The sequence below is a fragment of the Trachypithecus francoisi genome, unplaced genomic scaffold, assembly GCF_009764315.1.
Source record: "Trachypithecus francoisi isolate TF-2019V2 unplaced genomic scaffold, Tfra_2.0 Lachesis_group2, whole genome shotgun sequence".
Classification (NCBI taxonomy): domain Eukaryota; kingdom Metazoa; phylum Chordata; class Mammalia; order Primates; family Cercopithecidae; genus Trachypithecus; species Trachypithecus francoisi.
Genome location: NW_022681465.1, coordinates 37,182,575 through 37,194,456, shown reverse-complemented (window position 1 = coordinate 37,194,456; position 11,882 = coordinate 37,182,575).

The following is an 11,882-nucleotide window of genomic DNA, read 5'->3' as shown; positions in this document are numbered from 1 at the left end:
TAGACAAGGCCCTGGGCAGGTTCCCTTATCTGCCTTCTTCATGGATCATTCCCTCCTCTAAAGAAGTGCATCCAACTGCCATTAGAACAAGGATAAGGACAAAGACCGATCTTAACTGCTTCCTGCTGACAGAGGGCACTGTTTTGGGAAGACAGCAATCAGATCTCCCTCAGAGGCCTATCTAAGGGTCCTTGGTAAAAGGGGGCTATGGTTTAAGGTTCCCGTTACATGATCGTTTGGAGTTCAGTGGCCTGAAGGTAAGAAGAGACAAACTGGGTTATTAGAAAACATGCAGCAAAACGAAACAAAAAAGGGTAAGGACAGCTCAAAAATCCCAAGACTTCCAACACTCCCAGATAACTGGTGGCTACAGTCATGCCTGGTAAGATTTGGGTGCATGAGACTTGACTTTGGTGAGCTCCATAGGTCTTATTTTCCCAAAAAGAAACCTCCAGGTTATCAGCACCTATTTACTCTCATCACCTGGTAGGATTTGCAGGATAATTACTCAGAATTAAAATATTAATCTAGATTTTTACATTACCTATCCCTTTTGTTCCTTCTGAGCTGCAGCCGGAGATTGCTGGTTGGTCCACAGCAACAAGTAGGGTTAGTCTAAAATGTAGGCAAAAACTTAAAAACAACTAATGAGTTTAGAATTTAATGACAAATGTTTGATAGATTTTGAAACATAATTTCTCTCTCTCCAATCCTCAATTTGTTAAAAGCAAATCATGGTAAGCCTGAGCTGTTTGCAAAATAGTGTTTAGTCTTAATACTTGGCTTGATTACTTGCATAAAGTGCAACAAGAATAATTGTTTTTACATAGGCTTTTTTTTTTTTTTTGAGACAGAGTTTTGCTCTTGTTGCCCAGGCTGGAATGCAGTGGTGTGATCTTGCGTCACTGCAACCTCTGCCTCCCAGGTTCAAGCGATTCTCCTGTTCTCCTGCCTCAGCCTACATAGGCTTTGATGGAATTCTGTTCCACAAGGAATCTCAGATAGGACTTTCGAAAGCCAAGCCCAGCCATGGGTTTGTACACTCAAATACCTATGAGTTGGGTAAACTCCATTCTTCTTGAGGTCCCAAGAACATGGCATTCCATGACCTGTTAGAAAGTGACATTCTTTACTCACCATAGGTTAGGAACCCTGTACAGGGACTGTGTAGACAAGGTATGAGGTCAGTTTTCCCAAGGGGCTTTTATCGGCTCTGCAAGTCAAGCTTGATTCCTTAAAGGGAAGCATACCCTTCCAGTCAAAGCCTTGGTAAAACAACCAGTTTCTCTAGTTGCATCCTGTTGCAAAAGAAAATGGATTCTTACTGCACTGATGCAAACAACTATACTGCCATAAGTCAAGAATACTCATAACAAGTTTCCAAATCCTGAAGAAGCCAGTCAGAGAAAAAAACAAATATGCTCCAAATTTTGTTCACAGGAGTATACCTTACTCAATTATTAAAGGCCATAAATAGCTCAAAATACATATCCTTGACTCTGAAAAACAAAACAAGGATCAGGAATGTTCCAAGCAAAAGTATGAAAAAATAGTACTTCAGTTTTCTATGAGGTCAGTCCATTCAGTTTACTCTTGCTTTGCTTGATATTCATGAACACTTCAGTTCTTCCTGACTCCTGTACTTCTTTTTATTCCATTGTCACATTCCCCAAAGTTATCAGAAACCTGCATTTGAGAGCACCTGTCAAGATTCTATAGCTGATTATAAACTATGTTTTGAAGAGGATCAAAACAAGACAACAATTGTCTGTGAATAACAAAATGTCCGGGGTAGTTACTCTCAAAACATGATTGACAAAGAAATTTGGTTATCTCTGTGGTTTCTAATAACTTAACATAATAACCTTAATTGTGATTGATAGCATATACTCAGTCATTGAATTTTAGAAATCTCATACAATTCTGAAACAAATGTTAATATTATTTCCTAAAGTACAATCTGAAGAAGATTAAACATCATATTGGCAATCACACATACCTAAACATGTCAAATAATCCTGCTTACCTCTCTTTTGAATGTTCCAGGGGCCCTCTGTACCATTGAAAAGGTAGGGGTCAGGAAAGACAATCTTGAGGCTGAAATTTGATTTTGGGAAGTCTGTTAATGTTATGAAATAGAATTCCATATTACCATAAGTTATTTATTTTGCCAAAATGATGACTCAAAAAAAAATTTTTTTTTTTTGAGACAGAGTCTCGCTCTGTCACCCAGGCTGGAGTGCAGTGGCCGGATCTCAGCTCACTGCAAGCTCCACCTCCCAGGTTCACGCCATTCTCCTGCCTCAGCCTCCCGAGTAGCTGGGACCACAGGCACCCGCCACCTCACCCGGCTAGTTTTTTGTTTTAGTAGAGACGGCGTTTCATCTGGTTAGCCAGGATGGTCTCGATCTCCTGACCTCGTGATCCGCCCGTCTCAGCCTCCCAAAGTGCTGGGATTACAGGCTTGAGCCACCGCGCCCGGCCTCAAAAATTTTAAAACAAAGCAAAAACCTTTACTGATTAAGAGGGAAACTTAGCTTTCCAAATAATTTGCCTCCTCCTTTCTCTTTTTGTTCCTTGGCAGCCTATCCACAAGGCAAACAGAAATCTTTCATTATCCTTTACTGTTACACAAAAATCTTGTACATGGGAGAGAAAGCCAAATTTTGCCCTTACGTTAGTTTACTATTAATGTCAACCCCAATTTTCTAATGAAAACTTAGATAATTGTATCCAATCTTAAGCAGTTTGACCACAAGGTAAGATTCTTATAACCTTTTATAACCCTTTATAAATTTTGCTAAAGAGCAGATTCGTGCCTTAAGGGAAATTTGTTGTGCTTTTATTTCAATGCTGAATTTACAGAAAAACAATATAATACACTACTGAATTTAGTCAATGTTTACACATAGAATTTCTTTTGCAAGATTAATTTTTACAATCCTTCCATAATTTTCTTAAACCTTTAGCTTTATTTTAACTAATTTAAAGCAATCCTGTTACCATAGGCAAAAATTTAGATTTCCATGCCCTCTTATAATATTTTACTAAGATTATATGATTAATGATTATTTACTGAGATTAAGGCCTATGTACGCAGGCCTTACCATGTTATAAAATAGGCAAGTTCTCAAAGGCCAAAGAAACAGTTTACAACTTTAAAACATTTAGGAAATCTAGTATCTGACCCACATAATTTAGACCACCTACTTCCATTTTAACTACATTTGCATTTTACCAATAATCTTTAAGACTTTTTTTTTTTTGAGACAGAGTCTCACTCTGCTGCCCAGGTTGGAGTGCAGTGGTGCGATCTTGGCTAACTGCAAGCTCCGCCTCCCAGGTTTATGCCACTCTGCTGCCTCCAGCCTCCAGAGTAACTACAGGCACCCACCACCACGCCCAGCTAATTTTTTGTGTTTTTAATAGAGATCGGGTTTCACTGTGTTAGCCAGGATGGTCTCAATCTCCTAACCTCGTGATCTGCTCGCCTCGGCCTCCCAAAGTGCTGGGATTACAGGTGTGAGCCACCATGCCCAGCCAAGACTGTTTTCATTACTCAAAGATTAATGTCACATGAACTAAAAGGCATTATAGCTTTTATTTTTCTTTCAAAAAAGCACTTATTTTCCTTTATGCCAATTAATTAGAGCTCTCTTTTTTATAGACATCACACGCAACATGTATATAACCATACAGACAAACAGAAGCAGATCCAGTACAAGATGTTCTGTTTACCAGCCAGGCACGGTGGCTCATGCCTGTAATCCCAGCACTTTGGGAGGCTGAGGGGGGTGAATCACCCGAGGTCAGGAGTTTGAGACCAGCCTGACCAATATGGTGAAACCACATCTCTACTAAAAATACAAAAATTAGTTGGACGTGGTGGTGTGCGCCTGTAGTCCTAGCTACTCAGGAGACTGAGACAGGAGAATTGTTTGAACCTGGGAGGTGGAGGTTGCAGTGAGCCAAGATCGTGCCATTGCACTCCAGCCTGGGTGACAGAGTGAGATTCCGTCTCAAAAAAAAAAAAAAAAAAAAAAAAGATTTTCTGTTCACCAATCTTCTTATTGGACTATTGGCCTCTAAGTGGGGCCCTTTAAGAGCAAGGCTAGGAAAGCATGCAGTTTCTAAGGCCTAATAAACAGGTATAGCTGGAAGACAAAAGCAGATTTTGAAAGGGATCTATCTGCCTCTAATTCCTGGAGCTCCATGAGGAAAACAGAGGTTTCTCCAAAAGTGGAATTAATGGCACCTTTTCTGTTTTTACCAGGCCATCAGAAATTATCTTAGGGCCTCCCATGCATGCATTAAGGGTGGCAAGAAAAAATGGAGAAAAAGAATTCAGTCAACTGAGAAAACAACCTTTTTCCAACAAAATAAGATCCAAGAGGAGAAAAACATAAAGGTCTAATATACCTATAACTTGGATATCCACTTTTAATTAAGCTGAGTGCTCTTTAAGAAAATCCTTTTAAATCCCTTATTACCTGACTTTGCCCATGCCAAGCAGCCAATATTTCTGGCTTTTGAACTTTACCAAAGGTAATCTCCCAGGTGCTCAGAGAAAGGAAAATTGAAGGTGGTTCATGAAGGGGGAGTGAATCAACAAATAGTAAAGGCCATGCAGATATCAAACTAGAAAGGACCCTTTACCCAAGCCAGAATTGAACCCAGGCCACCGTTGTAAAATGGCAGAGCCTAAAAGAAAGCACTGCCACATGGTTACAGGTCACGCTTTCAAGGAAGTAAAACAAGATGGAGACCTGCAGCAAAGTTTGCCACTGACCGGTTTGCTAGACTGGGTTGAACAGTGGGCCTATGGAGTCCTAGGTCCACATCGCATCCTATGGTAACCCTATTTCTGACAGAATCATACAGAGAGACATGCAAAGAACACCAGATTGGCTACAGCTTAAGACCAACCTCACAAATACTTTTTCATAATTAAAACTTTAAAGAGAATATAAACAGTGATCCTTATCATTCTCTTTACTGATTTGCACAGAGACAGGGAGGCCAAAAGCCCGACTGGTTTAAAAAAACTCTTATCCTTTTTCTAGTATGTCAAGCTTCTGGCTTCCAACCCCTCAAGCTCAATCCCAAGCCAACCAGTTTAAGGCTTGGGAAATTAACTTTTCCCAGTTTGGAGGATACATCTGAGGGCAGTGCCCTGTAGCATGGGGACACAACCAGCCATCTGTGAAGAAACGACAGAGGAGGAAAAAGGCAGCATTTTTTCAAAGCAACCCCAGGACTCAGGATGCATTTGAAAGAGGTGCAGACTGAAAATGAATGGCTATGCATCTAGAAAGAGGGGAGAGAGGCATCCCTGATTCCCTTCTCTTCCTAGTGAATACCTGAGGTGCATGAGGTGGAGAAAGTGAGGCATCCTTCTTTCTTTATTTTTATCCCTGAGTCCTGGTGACCACAACACCAGGTGGTCACCAGCACACGGGTGCTGCCCATGAGTGCCAAAGCAGCTTTCACCCATGTTAACAGTGGGACCTAGGTGATAGGATTATCCTCTCTTACCCATGTATGTCCTATCTCCCCTGCTGTCAGTAGCTTGAGTTCCCTAGACCTCATTTATGCCATGGGATACTAGCATGACCTTTATCCATGAAATGGGAGACTTGGCTTAATCAGCAGCAATTAGTCATGCTCACCTGCACTGTGCCTTTTAACTTCAGTCATCGTCTGCCTCTGAATCCCTCAGATACAGTTTTCTTTCCTAGGTCTTCAACTCGAAGCTTGGAATTGAGTTTGGGACAAAAGACCTGCCTCAGGGGGTTGCATGGACTCCTTATCATAAGCTGAATGCTAAGGTGAAGCTGTGGAATTGAGTCCTCCTCCAACAATGGAGACAAAAGGATGTCTTGTGAATTGGGGTCCTGTAAAATGTCTTCTAAAAGGAAAAACAAAAACAAAAAAAATGACGTAAAAGTTAACTCCTGACAGGGTGGAGAAAAGAAAGAAAAAACATCTTAAATGCAGGACTGGAAAGATGCCAGAAGGAAGACCCTCTTATTCTTATGCATATGGGTTTCTCCAACAGGGAGAGAATTTTTTTTTTTTTTTTTTTTTGAGACGGAGTTTCACTCTTATTGCCTAGGCTGGAGTGCAATGGCACGATCTTGGCTCACTGCAACCTCTGCCTCCCAGGTTCAAGCAATTCTCCTGCCTCAGCCTCCCCAGTGGCTGGGATTACAGGCACAGGCCACCGTGTCCAGCTAATTTTTTGTATTTTTAGTAGAGACTGGGTTTCCCCAGGTTGACCAGGCTGGTCTTCAACTCCTGACCTCAGGTGATCCACCTCCCTTGGCCTCCCAAAGTGCTGGGATTACAGGCATGAGCCACCACACCCAACAAGGAGAAACTTTTAATTGCTGTTTCTTCCCTGGGGCTTAGACCAAGCTGGAGCCTAGACCAAGCTGGAGCCCTTGGCTGGGGGAATGGGGGAAGGGAAGACTCTGTGGGCACTTAGCCGGAAATGCTGTCCTGATGGCCACACAGGGCCCTGGCCCCCAAGGCCACCTTGGGCTGGGTGGTGTTGGTGGCTCATTCCTGCCCTCCATGGCTACTGGACATGGCATGCACGTGCAATGGACACTGCCATGCACCCCAGCTGGGAGGGAAGTGGGGCAGGGAGCCGCCGCTCACCCATTTGTCCCACACATGCACCTGAGGCCATTGGGGTGGGAGTGGAACACCCCCAATATTGTAAAAGACAAGATAGGTGACATTATATTCCCCTCAGAAAAGAAAGGAAATGCCATAGAAAAGGCTGGGTTGGACCGAGACCAATATTCCTGACCCCAAGAGCAACAAGGGCTCAGTGGTCCAGGGGGCTGAGTTTCCTCTACCTTCAGAAGAAGTCTTAGGACAAGAAGGCTCAGAAATGACAGGGAAATAAAGTTTTTTGTCCACATTTTACTCACCATTTCTCATAGTTCCAAGCAGGCCACCAAAATGATGCAGAATTTTTGCTCCTTAGTTCAGCTAAAATCTGGGTTCTTGTCTTACAAAAAGGAAAAATTAGGCACACAGGCACACTGAAGGGTGAGGAGTAGGCAAAAAGAAAGCTCTCGGAAAATAAAGAGGTGGTCTTGCCAACAGGCCTCCACCTCACCGATTGAATACCAGGCCACCACACACAAACTGAAACGGCAGGCTCCATCACCTGCGTAAGGTGTGAATCCCTGGTGGCTCCACCCCATTCTCCCAGTGCACACATGCGGGCCTCCAGTCTGTTGCAGTCGTGCCCAGACAAGGCCCTGTGCACCCTTATCTGCCTCTTGCATCTATCAGTATTGTACAGGATAAGGTGATGACCCTTTTTATAGGACACCAACAGCACAATCCATGAAACAAAAAATAAACTGGACTTCATTAAAATTAGTTTTTTTTAAATTTTTTAATTTTTTTTTTTACTCTGTGAAAGACATTGTCGAGAGAATCAGAAGACAAGACACAGACTGGGAGAAAATATTTGCTGAAGACATATGTGATAAAAGACTGTTATTCAAAATATGCAAAGAATGCTTAAAACTCAACAGTAAGAAAACATACCCAATTTTTTAAATAGGGGGGATTAAAGACCTGAACAAACACCTCAACAAAGAAAATATACACATGGCAAGTAAGCATATGAAAAGATGTTCCATATTATATGTCATCAAGGAAATGCATATCAAAACAAGTGAGATAACACTCAACACCCATTAGAATGTCTATAGTCCAGCACACTAACAACACAAAATTCTGACAAACACATGGAACAGAAACTCTCATTTACTGCTGGTGGGAACACAAAATAGTACAGCCACTTGGAAGACAGTTTGAGAGGTTCTTCCGTAAGTCAACATACTCTTAGCATGTAATCCAGTAATTGCCCTCCTTGGTATTTACCCGAACAAATGGAAAATTTATGTCTCCACAAAAATATGCACATGGATGCTGATAGCAGATTTATTCATAATTGCCAAAACCTGAAGACAATCAAGATACCTGTCCTTCAATATGTGAAGGGATATATAAAACTATGGTACATCCAGACAACAGAATATTACTCAGTGCTAAGAAAAAAATGGGCTACCAAGTTACGAAAAACATGAAGGAAACTTAAATGCATATAACTAAGTGAAAGAAGCCAATCTGAAAAGGCTAGCTACATGCCATAGGATTCTAACTGTGACACTTGGAAAGGTAACAACTATAGAGACAGTAAAAGGATCAGTGGTTGCCATAAGTTAGGGGACTGAGGGAAAGAGGAATGAATAGGAGGGACACAGAATTTTTAGGGCAGTGGAAATACTCTGTATGATACTATAATGAAGGATACATGTCATTATACATTTATCCAAACCCACAGAATATACACCAAGAGTGAACCTACTGACTTTGGGTGATGATGTGTCAATACAGATTCACCAATTGTAAGCAAATGTAGCACTCCGCTTATGGGGAGGTTATATGTGTGGAGACTAGAGAGTATATGTCTGTACCTTCCTCTCAATTTTGCCATGAACCTAACACTGTTCTAAAAAAATAAAGCCTTTTAGGCTGAGCACAGTGGCTCATGCCTATAATCCCAGAAGTTTGGGAAGCTGAGGCAGGAGGATCGTTTGAGGCCAAGAGTTAAAGCCAGTCTGGGAAATATGTGAGACCCTTTCTCTACAAAAAATGAGCTGGGCATGGTGGTGCATACCTGTAGTCCTGGCTACTTAGGAGGCTGAGGTAGGAGGATCCCTTGAGCCCAGGAGTTCAAGGTTACAGTGAGCCATGATGGCACCACTACACTCCAGCCTGGGCAACAAAGCAAGACTCTGTCTCTCAATAAATAAATAAGCCGTTAAAAATACATTTTTATAAAAAGACAAGCAATAAAAAAACCCAAAAGCTGGTTTTAAAACTATCAACCAAATTGGCAAACCTCTAGTTAGGCTGAATAAGAAAAAAAGATAAACAATTAATAACAGAAAAAAAAAAAAAAGATCACTATGGAACATACAGACATTTAAAAGTTAAGGTGAAAGAACATATCACCTCAGTAGACAACATTTATGATAAAGTTTCTCTAAAAACCAAGAATAGAAGGTAAATTACAAAGCCTGTTAAAAGGCATCTATTTAAAAAACTTAATGCTAAGATAATAATGAAGAAAGACTAAATGCTTCCACTGTAAGATAAAGGATAAGCCAGGGTATCCACTCTCCACCTCTCGCCCATGTCAACATGGTATAAGTGGTCATACCTAGTGCAGTAAAGCAAGGAAAAAAAAGTATACAGATTGCAAAGAGGAAGTAAAGCTGTCTTTACTTGCAGACATGATCATGTGCATAGAAGAACCTAAGGTACAAATAAAACTTTTCACTAAAGACATGCTCATTTATGCAGAAAATCTTAAAGAATCCGGAACAAAACTATTAGACCCAATGAGTCAGTGAGCATCATCAGAGGACACAAGGTCAAAGGACACAAGGTCAAATCCAAAACATGAGCACTTAAAAACTGAAAATAAAAAAAAATTTAAATAGCACAAAAATATAATTTACCAAAGATAAATGTAACAATATATGTTACAAGATTGTATACACTGAAAAACTGCTATATGCTGATGAGAAAAATTAAAATACCTAAATAATGTAGACACATTTTGTGTTCATGGGCTGAAAGTCTCAATATTGTTAAATTGTCAGTATTTCCCAAATTGATTATGTAAACAATGCAATCTCAAAATCTCAGCATGTTTTCTAATTTAGAACAAAACATTGCAATTCATTAAGATCCAATTTTTTTTTTTTTTTGAGTTGGAGTCTTGCTGTCTCCCAGGCTGGAGTGCAGTGGCGTGATCTCAGCTCACTGCAACCTCTGCCTCCCGGGTTCAAGCAAGTCTCCTGCCTCATCCTCCTGAGTAGCTGAGATTACATGCACACACCACCATGCCCAGCTAATTTTTGTATTTTTTTAGTAGAGACGGGGTTTCACCATGTTGACCAGGCTGGTCTCGAACTCCTGACCTTGCAACCCGCCTGCCTCGGCCTCCCAAAGTGCTGGGATTACAGTCATGAACCACCATGCCGGGTCTGGGATCCAATTTTTAAAATATTAAATAAACAGAAAGCCAAAACAATTTTGAAAAAGCAAAATAGGACTCACAACTACCTGATTTTATGGCTTACTATAAACTATAGTAATCACCACAGTGTGGTGTTGTCATAAGGACAGAAATATAAATTAATGGGACAGAATAGAAAGCCCAGAAACAGACTCACACATATATGGATAGCTTATTTTCAATAAAAATCAAATAAGCCAGGCAAGGTGGCATTCATCTGTAGTCCCAGCTACTTGAAAGATTGAGGTGGGAGGATGGCTTGGAGCATGGGTGTTTGAGACCAGCCTGGCAATATGGTGAGACCCTGTCTCAAAATAAATAAATAAATAAATAAATAAAAGAAATATCGTGGAAAAAAGGATAGTCTTATTAACAAACGGTGCTGAAAAAATTGGATATATAATATTTAAATAATAACAGAACCCACAACTTTTTGTGTTCCACACAATATAGAAAACATCAACTCAAAATGAATCACAGACATACTTAAAAGGTCAAGGCTGCAGTGAGCCATGATTGTGCCACTGCACTCCAACCTGGGAAAGGAGGATCACTCAGCAATAAAAGGAAATGAACTACTGATAGATGCAAAATCACGGATAATTACAACAGCATCATGCTAAGCAAAAGGCAAACTCAAAGGGCAACATACCATATGATTCCATTTATATGACATTATGGGAAAAATAAAACTATAGGAACAACTCAGTGATTGCCAAGGGCTTGGTATAGGGGAAAGAAGCAAAAAAGAACTTACTTGATAAGATGGAAATACTTTATATCTTAAGTACGCTGATGGTTACAACAACTGCATAATCTGTCAAAACTCATCATGATGTATGCCTAGAGAAGGTGAATTTAACTTGGGTAAACATGATGTAAATTTCTTAATGGGAAAAATATAGCAAGTAACAGCAAGAGAGGGGATATTTTTTGTTTTTGCAATTTTACTTTAAAAACATTGGAAATACAACATATTTCTCTTAGTGTTTTTACAAGTTGTGCTCTTGTGCATTAAAAAAGATAAGTGTCTCATGATACCATCTAAAAATATATTTCTTTTCGAAAGATAAGGGAATAGAGAACCCAGTCACTGTGGCTTGAGTCTGTAATCCCAGCTACTTGGGAGGCTGAGGGAGCAAGATTGCCTTGATCCCAGGAGTTTGATACCAGTCTGGAGCAATATAGCAAGACTCCACTTCTAATTTTAAAAATAATGAAGAAGAAAGGTAAAGCAATAGACAAATCAAAATGTTTTACATTTTCCTATTTTATATATACCACGTCTCTGCATATCTCTTTGCAAAGTATCGATTATATTTCCTAAGTAGCCATATAGTTACAGAAACCAGTTTTTCATTTAAGCATTAGTGTATTATTTATAACAGTGGAATTAACCTCTGTATTAATTATTCAGGTCAATGAAAGAGATATTAAAACCCCATTACTTGGAGCATTTCCCTGCCATTTTAATTCCAAGAGATGAGGCTTACGTTTTTCTTTTTCTTTTTTTTTTCTTTTTTTGAGACGGAATCTCGCTCTGTTGCCGGGGCTGGAGTGCAGTGGCTGGATCTCAGCTCACTGCAAGCTCCGCCTCCCGGGTTCCCACCATTCTCCTGCCTCAGCCTCCCGAGTAGCTGGGACTACAGGCGCCCACCACCTCGCCCAGCTAGATTTTTGTATTTTTTAGTAGAGACGGGGTTTCACCATGTTAGCCAGGATGGTCTCGATCTCCTGACCTCGTGATCCGCCCGTCTCGGCC